This window comes from Pan troglodytes, chromosome 10, assembly GCF_028858775.2.
Source record: "Pan troglodytes isolate AG18354 chromosome 10, NHGRI_mPanTro3-v2.0_pri, whole genome shotgun sequence".
In the NCBI taxonomy this organism is placed as follows: Eukaryota; Metazoa; Chordata; class Mammalia; order Primates; family Hominidae; genus Pan; species Pan troglodytes.
In genome coordinates, this window is record NC_072408.2 from 36,983,149 (window position 1) to 37,001,425 (window position 18,277).

General features: G+C 37.2%; 1 long non-coding RNA gene across 1 annotated transcript in view; it reads right to left on the bottom strand.

The window, feature by feature from the left end:
• LOC101057262 (uncharacterized) overlaps positions 1 to 10,331 on the bottom strand; it is a 92,856-nt gene extending 82,525 nt beyond the window's left edge. Inside the window, exon 1 of the long non-coding RNA XR_673327.5 lies at positions 10,116 to 10,331. This is a non-coding gene — a long non-coding RNA (uncharacterized LOC101057262). The remainder of the gene's footprint in view (positions 1 to 10,115) is intronic.
• Positions 10,332 to 18,277: the final 7,946 nt, after the last annotated feature.

Here is an 18,277-nt window from a genome sequence, read left to right on the forward strand (position 1 = left end):
ACTACTCCAAATTTTGCCAACTCATCAGTGAAACACTCATATGTGCACAATAATAATTAAATTCATTTCCCTGATATTTTGCTTATTTTCAATCATTAAAACAATTACTGAAAATATTTTTAAACTATTATTATTACAAAACTATTGCAACACAAAAGGATAAAACATGTGTATAATAATTTGTTAGCTTGATTTATAATTGTTAAATACTTAAATTACTAAGAAGCACTACTTCATTAAGGAACAATCTATCTTATGCAAAATGAAAGAATAACTTGATAAATTTTAATTAGTATTTTATTTCTCTTAAGTGGCCTCCATTTATTCTCTTTTCCTGGACCATGCAAATTTTAGCAGTAGTCAGGGCCTGAACCTGTTCTCAGAAGATAGGCGGCAAGTGATTGGTACATAGACAGCTACTTTTCAGGTGTCCCTATTTAGTTTACTAGGGCTGCCATAACAAAGTAGCACAGACTGCTGGCTTACACTACAGAAACTTATCATCTCACAATTCTGGAGGCTGGAAGTCTGAGATCAAGATGTCAGCGGATTGGTTCCCTCCGAGGGCTGTGAGGGAAGGATCTGTTCCAGGCCTCTCTTCTGAGCTTGTAGATGGCCATCTTTTCTCTGTCTTCATATCTTGTTCCCTCAGCATGTGTCTGTGTCTAAATTTCCTCTTCTTACTGGATTAAGGTCAATCATATCCTTTAGGGCCCACCCTAATTACCTAATTTTAACTTAATTATCTTTTAAAGACCCTGTGTCTAAATACATTCTGAGGTCATGGGAATTTTTAAAAATCATATGCATTTTTAAAATTCAGCCCATAATACCCATACACAGACATGAACATGTTTGCACTTTGGTTTCTTTCTATTGGATTGAACTTTATTGTCCATAAATGCTTGGATATTTTTTGCAAGACAATTGACATATGTCACCTGGATTTTAGCCACAAAGGACAAAGGCTTTGTAAGTAGGATCATTTTTCTGGATTTAATTTTGACTCATTACCTTAAAATCATTAACAAAATTTTATATAATAGCTCAGCTAATAGATATAATGTGGCATTCTCCCAAAAATCTAGTTTTGCTGTGTTTGACAGAGGAAGTAGTCCTCTTCAACTTTATTAAGATTTAGCAATGCTTCATTTTTTTTGTCTTATGCAATTATTCTTCAAGGTAATAAACATGAGTCATTCTTTTATGATTGTTAATCTATTTTTATGTATCTGCATAATACGTACTTCATGGACTTTAATAAAATCTGAAGTGAGGTCCCCTTGAGGCCATTTCCAGGCTGGTTTTGCTGCAAACTGCAGTGAGTGGAAATTCAGTTAGTTCAGCATACAGTGCGTTTCCCTTTAAAATAGATGGGCTAATTGGAAGCATGTCTGTGCTGGCCTGGTATTATGGTTTGGCCTCAAATACTGGTTGTTAAAACAAACTACACACCATCCAAGACCTAACTGCCAATAATTCCATGGTGTAACATAACTTAGCTGAACATGCTTTTAGTTTGGAAAAGGTAAATAGGAAACAAGGTAGCAAGAATAAGCATGTCTGCAAGTATGCCATCTAACTCTACTTCTGGAAAGAATCCAGGAGATTACAGAAGGACTAAACTAAATCAGATAATTCTGTCAGTTTTCTCTTATGAAGAAATGTTCTATCTGAAATAATCAGTAAATACTTGAAATATTTATGGGTTCTACCTAGGATGTAAATATGAGATATTAAACTGACTGTCTGGTAGCATGGAAATTTTGTCTACACACAATGGAATTCCAAATATTTTTTTTTTCCTGTAAGGGCATTTCCTAGGGTCTTTCTCTTCCATACCTCTGCCAAATGTATAATTGCTCTTAAAATCATTGTTTCTTCCACATCACCACATTTTATTATTGCATATGTCTATCCTTCCTATTTATTGCAAATCTCTATAGGCCAGAAATGCTTTTTCTATTTTTTTAAATTCACAATCATATTGTGTTACACAGTTTAAAAATAGAATAAGAATAGAATTAAATGAATTTAAAATTTTACAATCAGAGAATGAAAAGGGTCTTCAAAAGTCACTGCCGAATTTCACATTTTCGGGAAACTAGATGTCTACATTAGTGACAAACCCCATGCAAACCCACAAACATGTCAGAGAAGAGCTATGAGCCTTAACATAATTTTTTAATGCATAAGCCAGTTCCTAGTGCCATGCTTTGTATCAATGATTACATTCACTGCCAGCCACACTGTGACGATATGTACTTGAAAGTGGAGAGCTGGTTGCTGGATGTCAGTTCTCTGTCATTTGGTGCCCACATCACACAGAAAACCCAGCGTCGGCATAGTCCTTTGCATCAGTGACAGATGTCAGTAATATAATGTTGATAAGCAGTTGCATTTGGAAATTAATATAGTTAAGTGTTCTTCTCACGTGACTTACCTTCCTTAACAACTACTGAATATTACTACATGCTGATTGAGACATATATTCAAATTCAGGGTAAAATTTTGTTTGTGTGTGTCAATTTTCTATTGACACTTGTGATTTCAGGAAATACTTTCATGCCTCCTTAACGCAAACACTACTCTTCATCTTATCTCCAAAGTTCCAGAAATGGTCTGGCACATAATAGGTGGTCTTATTTATTTACTTAGTTAATTATTTAAATTTGGCCATTCTTTGAAAAACAACGATGTTCTTGATGACACCTCATCAAGGCTAGTTTATTTTCTTACTGTGAGGGCTTTATATTCCAATTTCCCAGTTTTGTAAGTGATTCTTCTTTATTTATTTACATCCAACTGAAATCCCTTTTGCTTTAATATAAGCCATGTTTTTCTCATACTCCGGAACAAAGAAAATATTAATTAAGCATCCTTTATTTATGCATAATACTTTTTGCCCATCAATTCTTACTTCTAAAGTTCGACCTTCCCTCCCTAACTCTGCTGTCTGCTTTTGCCAAAATAGAGCTTCATTTGCAATTGTGTTTGCAAGCCTGTGTTTGTGTGTATGTGTGTGTATACTGTGTGGTAAGGGTGGCTGTGCTAAATGGAGATGGCAAATTGATTATTATCCTAACTCTTCTCAAGAAACTCATGAGTTATGCATGACCATTCGATGGCTAATGCGGGCATAGGACATTCTTAGGAACAGAGAAGCAGATGCTGGCAAATTTCAATGCCCTGTAGTAAACTACATTTGAAAACAGTAGCTAAAATATATATTTTTAAATACAGGTATAAAACAAAAATAGGGGCATAAGACAAAAATGAATTTATACAACCGTAAACCAAATAGATATGTGTAACCTATTTTTTGTGGTTAGTATAACTGGATGCTGGAAAAGTATACCAGGAATCACGGCGGGGATGAGGGAAACTGGAAATTTCTAACTGAGAGGACCTAGGTTTGTTTGATGCCAAGATATGCTTTCCCACTACACTTCCTCTTAATTATCATATTCTTAAATCTTTTAAAATATGCCACCTTCCATTAGAAATGCTGTTTATTATCTACAAAGGATAAAATACCTTTAAAATTCTCTGCTACTCACTAATTTTGGGAGCCTGGTTAGAATGTCCAAACCTCAGTTATCTCATATCTTAAAGGAATGTATTATACCTTCTAGGACTGCTTTAAAGATTAATTGAGATAATGTCTATAAACACCTGGCAAATAATACAAGTTCAGTAAATATAGGTTGATATTTTCTTGGCACATTACTTTTGGCATTGTAAACCCTGCCCCTCCCCCAAATATTGGTGGAATGTATGCGTGCATAACAATAAACTGGAGTAGACTTTTTAAAAGAATAAATACTTCAAAAACAAGCTTTTACATAGAAGCCATTTTGAAAGAGCTCCCAATAGTCAAATATACAACAATTTGAGCAATAAAATAAAAATGTGGTGTTAGATTATAACCCAAAATATAAAATAAATATAAATGAGTCTATCCTGATATAAATTAGTAAAATAAAAAAGGAAGGGACAAATGTCTTTTATGAAAGGATTCCGATTAATATATGTAGATACTCCCTATGCCGGTTTAATCATCTCTCCTGTCTTGAGTCTGGGCTGCATTTAGGACTTAGTGACCCTCTTACAAAGCATACAGTGGGGAAAGGAGAAAAACTTTACAGTGAAAAGACCTGAAAAACACTACATGAAACAAGCAATCAAGGTTAACGTCGCCAGTGGTGGTAGGTCACAGTACTTCATAAAACTCCATGACCCCAATCTGACCATGAGAAAAACATGAGACAAACCCAAATTGGGGGGCATTCTTCTAAATATCTGACCAGTATTCTTCAAAACTACCAAGATCAGGAAAATAAAGAAAGTCTCAGACACTGTCACAGACCCAAGGTGACTGAGAAGATGTGAGGACTAAATGCAAGGTGAAATCCTGGGTTGGATCCCAGAACACAAAAAAGACATTAATGGAAAAACTGGTGAAATCCAAATAAAGTCAGTAGCATATTTAGTAGTAATGTACCCATTTAGTAGTAATGCACCCAAAAAATTAAATAAATGAGGAATTATGCACAATTCTATAAGGTGTTAACATTAGGAGAAACTGGGTAAAATGTATTAAAACTATGTACTACTTTTGCAACATTTTCTAAATCTAAAATTATCCCAAAGCAAAAACTGTATCTTAGAAAAAAAAAACGAAAATCTTTATATGTAGCATCATGCATTCTTCATTAGCTAATTTCAAACATAAAGAAAATCCACCCAAGAAACTGAAATTCTGCCTCTTCTGTTCATCTGTAATATTATAATACAGTGTTTAGTGAAGCTGTGAGGCTTAATCAACTCGAAACGCAACATCACAAAGCTCTTTGAAATCCCAAGATGAAAGAAAATTATATAACTATGTAAATAAAGTCTTAGTTTGACCATTCAAAATGTTTCTCGGTACATACCTAAATAAAGAAATGAATCTGTGAGCTGTTTTCTCTAAACAAATACATTCTGTGTGTAATGATGAGTGCACAGTGCCAAAATACCTTATGGGAAGTTGCAAAATCCAATCAACTTAATTATTAAACATCTTGTGTCATGCAGTCCCACCCCCACAAAAAGTATTCTTGCTTACCACACCTGTATTTTTGCTTTTTGCTTTTTAAGGTATTAAAATTTAGACTGCATTCAGGAGCAGAATGGTACTTAACTTTCTATTTGAAAACTGTCAGGCAGCACTTTTAACGTATTGTGGGATGAGAGCCATTGTATGATTGGTATTCCATCAAAATTACCACTCTGCAGAAATGATTCAATTTAGTTGGAGTAGCTAAATTGCCTTCATGTGACTTCCATATTTTTCGACACATTTCCCATTGTCTAATACTTAGGGTCATTATTGGATAATATTAATATTAAACAGGGACTCTGTTCTCTGTGGTTCTAGAGACTCTCTCAGACATCTGACACCCTCAGCCCCAGCCTTTGACCTTCCACATCATAAAGTTTAAATTTTTGGTTTCAATTGACAAACTTATAATAGACTGTCATATTTTTGGTTAAACATGGCTGTAGCTATTAATACATCCACACTACATTATATTTAATTTGGTCGGTGCAAACTAATGGTCAATCTGGTGAACAAAAGTTTTAGTTCAACTGTTGACCGAGCTGTGCAGCTTTTATTGTTTGCTTCATTAGAAGGTTGATCCCACTAATCCAAAATGAACTTAATTAGGATGTCTTTTTTGCTTGTTCTCAAAACATGTATTTAAAATTCAGGTCATATAACAGGGAAAGCATGGGCTTTAAAGTCATGCAGATCTTCCTGACAACTTTATTAACTAGCTGTGTGACCTTGGCAAGCCACTTGACCGCTCCAATCCTCAATTTCTTTTTCTGTAAAATGATTATAAAAAATATTAACCTTACATAGCTATTGTGAGGAAGAAATAGATTAAAATGTGCAAAAGTACTTAGCATGATGCCCGACTCAATAAGTCTTTCAACACCAAAATGATGTTAGAGACTGTAGTTACATTCCAAGTAGTTCACAAAAACCAAGACAGTCACACTATGTAACAGAAATATGTCTATCTCAATGAAAAAAAATAAAAGAAATCATATTGTTGCCACATTTCTAATTAATGCAACATAGGAAATAAAAAATTAAATAAATGAGGAATTAAAGTTGTGTTCCTACATGCAACTTAAACATCTTGATTATTGGTGCTTGAAAGAAAGGTATATTTCATAACGAAAGTTAAAAGTACCTGAAGCTTTTCTAGTGGTTTGTTTATCTAATAAATATTATCATTTTCCAGGCACTATACTGGGCACTGGAAAAAGGGAAAAAAAATTATGCAGTGAGCAAATGAAGATGGGAACACTTCACTCTTGTTGCTTACAGTCTGGTGAGGGAGATATTTAAGAACAGATTTATACTTTCAGGCTGAGATAAGACCCCTGATGATGCAGTGAATAGAATGATGGAGATAATGATTTCCCTGGACGGTGGAAAAGGAGTAAGGACATGGTAGGGAATCCAGAACCAACTGACAAAGGCAGAGTGTTTATACGTGAGAGTGATCTATGGGATAAAATGTTAACTGACTTGTAATTGGTGAAAACAAGAGTGAGGATTTGTTGGTGCTTCCCCACGGGGAATGACTCAGGAAGGGAAAGAATGAAATGTGAGGAGATAGTGCTTCTCCTACATTGTGGCTAAACCTGGGAGGGAGCTGAGTGCAACCAGTTGTTTGCATGTAGAGATGTATGTTTGTGAGGCTGACATTGGCCACTAAGAAATGAATACAAAGGTAGTTGATCCCAGAACAGTATAGATGACCTGTTTTGGAAGAATACAAATATACATAAAGCATGCCTGGACAATAAGAGTATTAGCAATAGGGCTGTACCAGAACCATGAGCTTTAGAAAGGATAGTTACAGTCAGCAACCAAAAAAAAAAAGGATGTTTTCTTTACATGAAAAATGCTTCAAACCTGTGTGAGTAATTCTGGAATTTTCAATAAGCCCAGTTGTTATAAGGAATGACTCACTCTTGCCTAATAAGTGAAAGAATGAAGTTTTAGAAACAAAATCATCTGTTCCCCAGCCGGAATGGTTTATTTCACAACTGAAAGTTTAACATTAAACAAATATAACTCAAGTCACAATGCAATGATGATTGATGTTTTTCATCACCATCCAATTATCATTCCATCAAACACTGTTGTCTGGGCCAAGTAAAACATAGAGTATGCATCTAGAAAGGGTTATTCTCTACACCTTTTCAAAATCACTTGCAGGATATAACTACACTTACTGAATTTCTGACTTGTTAGAGCATGTCACAGGGAACCTCTCCAAGTGAATTTGGGTGTTATGTTATCGCGTGTGCTTTCCAAAGTATATTAGTTGCTTTTGCTATTTGAACTTAAAAAGGAAGCCCCTTTCATTTCTTTAACTTACTCCTTTAGAATAATCTGCATCTGTGTGTTCTTTGTCTTTTGTTAGCTGTGAAGGCAGCTACTTAGGTATCAGGCATGATGGCAGGCTGTGGTGTGAGGTCTTGTAGGAGGTGAGGGAAACTGATGGGATTTCAGGAAAACAAAAACAAAAACAAAATAAAAACATCCCTTTGACTGGGCTTCAAAGGAAGCCATCACATTCAGAAACAGCTCTTCAAGAAAACACAATCACTTCCCATTTTGTTCTGTGCTAAGCCAGTGGTTCAAAAGAGGAGTGATGGATGGTTTGGAGACTGCTGTAGTTAAAAAAAAAAAAAAGAAAAAAGCCTCACATTCCCAAGGATGCCTTTTGGCCCAGATCACTCTGCAAGCAGCTCCCTCAAAGAGCCAGGAAGCTTTCTCACCAATTCTCAACCTTCTCTCCTCTGGGCAGGCAACAACAGCTGCTTCACCATCAGGAGTGACTTGCTGAGGAAGACAAAGAACGCACCTTTCCTGTCTGAAACTTCAGGGAGGGCTGAGCACTGAAATGTAATTAATTGCTCAAATTGGAACTTGGCCAGAACGCCAAGGCTAACAACGTACTGTTACAGAGGGGGAAAAAAGCTTTAATGAACTTAGGAAGAAGAGATCTAAAAATTATATCAAAACAGACAACACAACTTTTCCCGCCATGGCTTATTTCAGCAGGGAGTGACTTGGAAGGGAGGTGGGAGGGAAGAGTCTGGGTCTCCTGGAATTCTGGCTCTCCAAAATCTGAATGAAATCATTGACTCTGCTTCACTTCTAAAAACTTGCTTCAACCTAGAATGATAATTAGGAAGCAGATCTGGTTTAATGTATTATTAATTTAATCTTAACCTTAGTTAAAATTCATAACTTCCTATTAAGGACATGGGTTCCTGTTGAACTGGCCTATTCCAAAGCTTATGAAGAATCTGTAAGATTGCACAAGCAGCATGCAGAGGCCTGAACCTAGCCCATGACAGGTTCTTCTCCCATCTCATCAGAGGCCCTCTGAGCACCGTCCCTGAGAACACAGGGAGAGGAGCACGCAGCCATGCAAATTTAAATTTAATTCCATTCAGCCAGCATTGGTGGGCCAGTTGGGTGCTAAGAGATGTTCAGTATCAAAAAGAGTATCACAGACAAGAGATGTTAATGAACCACTTTGGGCTTGGGGAACAAAGAGATAGGTAGCCTGTGATTTGAACCCAGAACATTAGAGGGAACCAGTACTGAGAGCACTGACTATAGAAATCGGCTCAGAAAGCACAGCCAGATGCACCAGATACAGCATACAAAGTTCAGAGATGGTCTGCATGCATGTGCAGGATGCAATATTTGCCAAGTGGAATAGTGGTCTCCCAGTGGCTGGGTATGGCCGATGACAAAGGACCCAGAGCAGGAGATGTTTGGCAAACAAGAGCCCTGGAGGTTATCATTCACTCTTTCAACAAATACATATATTGAGCATCTACTGTGTTATAGACATTGTGCTTAATGCTGGGGATATAAGTGATCAGCATGGTGGACACTGCTATCTAGGAACTTAGTTCACAGGGAATAGTAAGCCAGCGAAGGATCTGAATTTGTGGGCCAGATTCTAGTCTCCTCAGCAAGTAAACCAGAGGCCAGCCTTCATGTTGGAGTTCCCCATTCTAGATGGTGACAGGTTACAAATAAAGAACTAAAAAACAGGAAAATCAGTCTGCTAGATAACTAGTAGGCTTTCAAAGTAGGTTTCTCAGAGCTATCAAATGCCCCTGCATTGGCAAAGAACAGAGAGAAGAAAGAGGAGGGCTTCATTTGGACCAATATATCTATATACTTTCATCTGGCTTCCTTGTAAATAAACGTACTTTGTCCTGGTTGAAGAATACATTTCCTAATGGAGTGATTAAAATATCAAAGTAATACCATGCTCCAAGTTTGTCATTTAATAAATGGCAAATAAATGAAGCTTATTTATTTATTTAATAAAACCAATAATACTTATGTATTTATTTTAAAATTAATAAGTGGCAAATAAATAAATTTTATTTCCCTTTTAGTAATTTTAAAAATACATAAATTGTATATATTCTATAAATATTTATCAAGCATTTATGATGTACTAGGAACTGTGCCAGGTCCTCTAGATGCCAAGATTAAAATAACAAAAGTCCTGCCCTCAAAGAACTTGTAGTCAATTGGAGAAGACAGACAAGTAACTAGCTATTATAGCTATGCCTTAGCTGCCTTTTCCACCTCCATCCCTATCCTACTGGGATTCGAGTAGATCCAAGGTAGATTTAGGTGCTAGAGGTCAGAGTTCAGGCTAGACTAGGAAATTACAATGAAGGTGGATTGAAGCAGAAAGATCCACTTCAGAGTGAAATTGAGTTAAATGCATCAAGTGATTCAAAGGCTAAATTGAACACTAAGGTGAAGAAACAAGCCCAAAGTCTGCAATACTGGGTAGATCTAGAAGAAAGTGAGATGAAAATTGCAGAAGGAAACTGTGTGTGATAGAGACAGAGAAGAAGGTTGATCAAAAACTGAAAATATAGCTTATTGATCTCTAGCTTTATAGGGTTGGGAGGCTAGGCAAGTTTAGAAAAGTCAATACAGGGTAAAATAAAGACAAATGTATAAAGCTCTGGGAGCATAAAGGAAGAGGACAGACCTCATTTGTGATGCAGCAGAGATGGTGAGAGTGGGCTTGCGGAGGTCTTCACAGATGAAGCAATGATGATTTGATTCTCTAAGCCTGAGCAGGAGTTAGCCAGACAGGGGAAGAAAAGGGCATTCCAGGCAGAGGCAACCCCCTATAAAATCACGGCAGCTTCGGAAACCTTGTCACAGTTGGCTTGATGGCTGGGCTTCTTAGGAGCAGCTGCAGATGAAGCTAAACTGAAAGCAGGAGTCAGATTGTTAATTTCATTTTAACTCTTTAATGAACTAGTTTAGGGAGAAAATTTTCATATTTATATAATTTGGATAGTTAACCTATAAATCACAAACTTTTAGATTCAGGGATAGTATAGAAAGTATCCAATAAAAATGTTTTTATTCACTCCCTTAAAAATAAGTTTCTATTTAGTCCACCATAAGCCAACTAGAATCATCTGTGACTTGCTAACAGTTGAATTTCGCTTCCTTTCTTAGGAAAACATTAAATCTGCTTAGTTCGGTTAAAAAAGTGAACATAGCCATTTTCATGCCTCCTGATGAAATTATGGCCCCTTATATGATCCCAGTACTTAATCACTGTTAAATATAAATTTAACTGCTGAGGGTTTAAGTTGCAAGGCTTGTATTTTTGGGTCTTCAACCTCTCATATATTTGTTTCGTCAAATTTTTCTGACTTTGAGATTGCATGAGATCGATTAAGTCATTAGCCACAAATTAAAGATTTGCCACAAGATTCTTCAGTCCTTTGTAGGCTAACATGTTGCTGCTGGCTGTTTATGGAGCTAAACTTAATCCAACATCAGGTTGCACTTGGTTACTGTTCCATCGTTTAATCAGCTGTTTGGGTGCTTGTGGTGGTGGTGGTGTGTAAAATACTGTTCTTAATTATAAAACTCCTATCCTGGGATCAACTTGTCCCAGATAACATTTGTTTCATCTTTATGCACATTCTTTTAAACATTACCAAATGTGCCACCACAGAAAATCACTGATTAAACATTTGGAACAAGTAGCTGGAATCATTTGGTGCTAACAGCAGCCAAGGCAGAGATTTGTGTTATGCAAAGCAGGAAACTGTGAGCACTTTCATCAGGTCTATTTATTGTTCAGCTTAGTTTATACTCTTTTTTCTGGATGAATTAATAATAATCCTTTAGAATCACAGAGCACCTTTATTATAAGAATACAAAGCATTCTCTCATACCCTCTCTCTACTCATTTTGCAACATCCCCATAAAGCAGGAAGGGTCAGGTATTCAGACAGGAAACCAAAGCAGACGCTAAATGACTTTCCCCAGGACATATGGTTAGCCACAGACAGAACCATAACAAGAATGCGAGTCCCTTGACATCAAGGTCAATGTTGATGCCATCAGACTGGTGGTTCTCAAAGGATGATCTGTGAAGCCTCTCAGCTTATCCATAGTCTGGGGGTTGTGACGTTAAAGTCAGCCTAAAACACTTCCACTCATTGCTGCCATTAATTCCACACAATAAACATCCGGGATGTGACAATAGCTGTAATGCTGTTTGCTGATGTGAGGTCTCCCATCTTCAAAAAACGTAAAAAAAGTCCTTTCCTTGAACTTTCTTTGTGGGCTACTATTCATTTCATTCACTTCTTTCTTTCTTTCTTTTCTCCCTATCAAGAGCAGGACTCAGGCATGCAGGCTGCAATGCTAGCACATCTTCAAACTAATAACTTAAATATTTGTTCAACACTTATTTAGTATAGATTGGTAGACACTGACTTCCTATTAGTAAATGTATTCTAGAAAAATGGATACACAATAATTCACTTCAACTGGCTGACATAGGTTTAGTTCTTGTTCTTCAGTTTTATTTTTGCAATAATTTTCCAAATCAGATGACTTCTTAGGAAACATATTAAAGGATTTGAAATTTAGGCAATAAAATAAACCACTTGTTCCAGTAAACAGCACCACACCCATACATTATTCAGTTTCAGATTTAGCTGACTATGACCGCTGAGTTAAGATTACTGAACTTTCACATGTGTGCTGAAAAATACTACAACAAAAACCCAAAAACAAAACAAAAAACACAGAAAGAGAGATCAGCATCTAAGACAGGAAAGTTCTAAATATTCAGTGGAGGGCACAGTCCACTTTGCTGAGAGAAGGACCAGCTTTCATTTTGCTAGTTATGTGAAGAGCCCTGTGTAGAGCTTTAAAATCACTGGCACCATATTTCTGATTTTTTTTTTTCAAGATCTATAAATCTGTAGTCCTAACCTTTCTCACAGCTCCAGGTCCACATTCCAATGGCCTGATTGAGAAATCCACGTAGAATACACTGCTCTATATCAAACCCAGTAGGTCCAAACTAGCTTAACATTTCTCCTTCAAACTCAACATTTCTCCTTTGAAGGAGCCACAAAAGTTCTATAAAGGAGACACAAAAGTATTTTTTTTTCATTTACACTTCCTTCTGAAGGGCCACTAACTTCAGCGTTTACTCATTCATTAAATAGTCCATTCAAGGTTCCTGAACACTATTCTAGGCACTAGAAAACCAGAGAACCTCAAGAAATAACCTAGTGAGAAATGATGGTTATCATCCAAAAATTATAATTATTTCAACTGCTCCACCCTAGCTCTGTTACCTCTTCCCTAAACAACTGCACTTCTCTTGGACCTTAATCTGTCTGTTTCTTTCCTGAGTCTTTCCTTTTACTCTACAACCAGATTGATTTTATTAAAATCCTCTCATAAACATTCAGTGACTTAGCAGAGCCAGTGAAATAACAGCCTTCATTATTCCTCTCTGAAATCCTGGCAGGGTGTTGTAGAAAATCAAGAACTCACCTGTGCTTGGTGACAAGAGCCAAGACTAAACCTCACTATCAATGTGAGCATGACGTTATGGAGCTCTCATTTGTAAGATGAGAAGACCAGATTTCAAAAATTTACATTTCTAAAGTCCCTTCCAATTTTGAAACTTTATGCTTTTGTCAACATATATATCCTCCAACCAACAAGCTTCTTGCTTTTCCCTTGCTGGCCCTGTTCCTCTACTCCAGCATCATGCCTCTAAAATACCCTTCTTCACTCTTCCTTTTCTCTCCCGTTAAAAATCATACACATCCTTTATGGCTTTGTTCAAATGTCACCTTTTAAGCTCCCAACTATAAGTGAGCTCTCCCCTCTCAAACTCTCATCTGACTTTGTACACCTCACTTTCTTAAATCAAGTATCTGTACTTAAAGTGGCTTTAAAATTTACACACTATAAATCAGATATAATTTAAGATGTAATTACATTAGGAAATGAAATCTAATTATAAGCCCCTATTTCTTTGAACAGTAATGGAAAAAAAGACCCATTCTAAGTAACATACTCTACTTCTGTTTCAAGTTAGCCTTCTGCAGATTAACTTGGTCTATTTAAGTGCACATGCTTTCTTGGTTATCTCCCATCCCTTCACCTTCTCCTTTCTTCCCAAGTAGTTTCTAAGCAATGAGATTTCTAGAAATCATTATGGTGGCAGGAGTGAGAGGTCCCTGAGACATTTTCAGTCCTCAGCTCCTCACTGGTCTCACTGAGCTGTGTTGCTGCACTTGACCTTTAGGCGAAGGTTTCTTTTCCGTCTGCATCTACTGGTGCTCCCCGAGCCTTAATACACTTGCCTACACCTGCTGCTGATGCCCACAGGGTCCACAATGACTCCTGACCCAAGGATTTCCATTTGGCCTTTTACTTGCCCTGACATCAGGTCTCCTTGGTTCTCCTTTCTGGGAAGGGGAATTTCTACATCTATTCATGCCATACGTACACCACACGGAACCAGAGTTGGGTAGGACTTCATCTTGAACACTCTTTAAACTGAACACATACACACACACCATCATTTCTACTTGACTAGAGTCACTCTATGCCGTTGTTGGATAAGAGTAGGAAACAGTTATAGACCTTAAAATTGTACTAATTATTATTTCAGAGCATGGTTTCACTCAGCCTGCTTTATCTATACTTGGGAATATGCTTTATTGTCCTTACTAGAAGAAAACCGTGTTTAAATCCTGGTTTATTCTTCTGTTTATCCTACTCTACAATCTAGCTTTAGAGCTTTGCAAATTTTCTGCCATGTTTTTCTCTATCGATTTATTAGATGTTGATTTTTCTTCTTTTTTTTAATAGCATAGGAAAGAAAAGCAGGTATACAGAATAGGCAGGTCTTAGGAAATGGAGTAAAATTATTTCTGTGTTTTACAATTTGAAATTATAAATACTTATCACAGAAGATACATTTGAAAATTAGGAAAAATTTCACTGTGATTGAATGAATTACAGTGTTTATATGATATGGATGATTTAAAAGCCCATATAATCTTAAATCACATTTACAAAAAGTATCATATCCAGGCCTTAGGAAGTTTATCAATTATGATTTGTATGCAAGTTACAGAAAAATGTATACATTGCTTTAAACAAAAAGGTGCTTATTGTTTCCTGCAACAAGTAGTGTGGTGATGGCAGTCCATAGAGGCTATGCCAGCTCAGTGACAGAATTCAGGGCCTAGGCTCCCTCTGTTTTCTGGCATCAGCATACACATCCTCATAATTGCATGAGCGGAGCTACACTTTTGTATTAATCCGTTCTTAAGCTGCTAATAAAGACATACCTGAGGCTGGGTATTTCATAAAAGAAAAGAGATTTAATGGACTCACAATCCAATCCAGCTGGGGAGGCCTCACAATCATGGTGCAAGATGAGGGAGGAGCAAAGGCAGATCTTACATGGTGGCAGGCAAGAGAGAGAGCATGTGCAGGGGAACTCCCATTTATAAAACCATCAGATAACGTGAGACTTATTCACTATCACGAGAACAGCATAAAAAAACCCCACCCCCATTATTCAATGGGGAACCCACCTCCCACTGGGTTCCTCCCATGGCATGTAGGGATTATGGGAGCTACAATTCAAGATGAATTTTGGGTGGGAACACAGCCAAACCACATCAACTTTTAAGCATTATGTCCTTACCCTAGACAAGAGAAAAATAAAGGATCCTTCTCCTAGTAAATTTTTGCCCTTTTATTCAGGAAGAAGTATTATTGGGACTTCTTCCTACATATTAGCTAAACATGCTTCAAGTCCTCTGCACCCCCACTTCCATAGCTGGAAGAGACTCAGGGACAGGAAGTGCTTTAATTTTTTTACCTCTGAAGTCAAGGGATGAAAAGTGAAAAGAGGGTTGTGAGGCCACAGCTTGACTATTTTTGCACTAGTTAGAAGATTTCTGAAATAAGGTGCTCAATTTGAGTGTCATCTTTAAAAAGAAACAGATGATGAAACAGATGTTATTAAAGAGAGAAATATTTAGCCTGAAGAAGAGGAAACTGTAGGAAACAGCAATAGGCATTATTGCTGTCTTAAAATGTTTGAAGGGCTAGATAGGAAGGAGGAGATTTGTTTTGTGTTCAAAAATGCAGCTCTAGAATCAATGTGTGGGACTTACTGGGGTACTATTCCTACTTTATCTTAGAGCTCATTTGTTTTCATGGAAAATAAACTGAATCAAATTATATTAAAACAAAAATAGTTAACAATGACAACACAGAGGAATGTTATAGAGCATGATGTACAAGAGTTATTCCAGGACCTCAAAGCCATTAGGCAACATCTCTCATTCCTCCCCTCCCCTCCTCTCCTATCTTTTCCACCCTCCCTTCTCTCTCTCTCTCTCTCTCTCTCTCACACACAAACACACACACACACACTTGTTCTCACATATCTGCTTCACTTTGCACATTTGCAGCATTAGTCTCTCTCCACACGCAACTACTCTCCTGCTAGACTCATCCTTTTGCTCATGGTACACCTCAAGAATTCCAAAAAGATGAATTTCCACAGTTTAACAACCCAGTTTCTGGTCCCAATTCCAAATTTCTGAGAGGAAAATATCTCACTGGACCAACAAAAGCCCTGTGTCCACCCCTGGTTCTATCAGATGTGATCAGGAAAAATAAAGATACATGGCACTATCCTTATTTACTGTGGATGAGGCAAATTCTCTAAGAAGTCTTGTAGATGGAAGAGAAATCATGGCCATATCAAGTAAATATTTCCATTATCTGCCCTCTTCAATTCATCTTACTCTCTACTGTCAAATTCATCTCTCTGGGAGACAGTTCAGTTTATATCACACATCCACCTATTCACAAATTTTCAATGACTAAACTTTGTCCATAAAATACTGCCTGACATTCAAGGTCCTCACAATATGATTCCAATGCACTTTTCTCATTTTATTCTTTACTATTCTCTTCCCTTGTTGTAGCCAATAGAGCTAGCTATTGTACCCTTTCCTCTATAGTTTGAGTGACCACCTGCCAGTTTACCCAGAACAGTCCCAGTGTTTTCATCGCTTTGTTGTAATTATTAAATCTGCCCCCATTTACTCTGCAATAGGTCCTGGTTTTGATGATAAATGAAAGTTCCTTCTATCTAGAGGCCCATCCCCTTATCAACACTAAATTCCCAAGGCTTAACTATTATTCAACGTGCAGGAAAAATGCCAACTTATTTTTACATAAAGCATTATCTGACATAGTAAGGCCAAAATAACACCACCTTCCTCTTTAACTCCTATTTCATTTGCTTCTCCTGTTTATGATCCACGAAACATCATATACTTTGTTATAATTGGAACTTCTTACTGTCCTTGTTTTCACTTGGAAGACCCAAGTTAATAATTATATAATGATCTTGTTTTGGTTAGAAGATAAAACCAAGGGATGTGTTCAGATAACCTAGATGCTTATCATTCTATAGACATACACCTTGAAAGCTCTAAGTAAACAAACATGTATGGATGAATAAAATCACCTGAAACTCAAAATTTAAGTTGCCTCAGTGGCTGTTTTAGGAAACTGAAATAAATTTCTTTCAGTTCCTGTTAGTTTAAAGAGTGGTTGACATATCAGCTAGCACAACAGAGGCAGCTGGGCTGGGGATGGTGGTAACTCTCAATTCAGTTCTTACTCTCAGCCACCTCAGACTTTCTTACCTTTGTTTGCAACCACCTTCCTGGTGCTGGAGCAACACCATTGCATAGTCACAGAGTAGGGACCCTTAAGACAGACCAGCCTGGAGCCAAACCCCAGCTTTGTCACCTAAAACTCTATGACCAGGGCAGTTGTTCATTCTCTGTAAACCTGTTTCCTCACCCATAAAATAAATTGTGACAGTGCAAATCCCATAGAGTGGTTTTGAAGACTAAAGGAGATAATGTGTATAATCAGCTTGCATAGCATGTGTCCATATTATATTTTTATCATCATCTGGTTCAAATTCTATGAAATAAGTATTCTCAGGAGTACATGGAATTACTACCAGCGTTTAATAAAGCTACTAACAAAAAGCACTGCCAACAGTTGGAAGGAATAATATATCTCACTAGCATAAGTGCCACTGTTTTAAAAAATAAAAAGATTAGAATCAATAAAATAGAAAATACCATAATAGTATTTTGAATATGTTTAACTTATATTATTGTTATTGTTACTATTAGTTTATCAAGAGAGGCCACAGTATAACTGCTAACAGGTGACTGGACATTTGCGTTTGGATGTTAAAAGTGATCTTCATATTTGAAAAGGTTGGTCGTTCTTGCCTTTACCAGAAGGGCTTTCCAACAGTAAAATGGACCCTCTCAAAAGAGAACTTTCATTCACTTTTCCACAGCGTTTATGACTGACTATTCTCCATGAAATATGTACTTGGCTTCGCTGGCTGCAGCAGGGCTGGAGCACTGAGGCTGGACTGGCACCTGTGCCAGAATGTTCTGGAATTGAACAGGTGGGTGGTGACTGTTTGCCCAGTCAAGGAAGTGACAAAGAACTGAAAGGCAGTCAGGCACAAGAGCCTCTGGGAAGTGCCAAATCAAATTCCCAGACACCTGTGCAAATATGCTGTCAATTAAAAGTTGCTGGGCAGGAAGAGAAGGTTCAAGTGTAAACTCAAAGAGATGCAGCTTGAGGGACCTAGGGGAGATAAAGTTGAAAGTAAAGGCTATGATGAGTGGCATGGAATTATCTCTGCCCTAATGAGCGAGCAATTGACTCAACTGTTTAGTGGAGGTCAGAGCATATAAAATCTAAACTGGCATGTGAGCAGTGTGTATATTG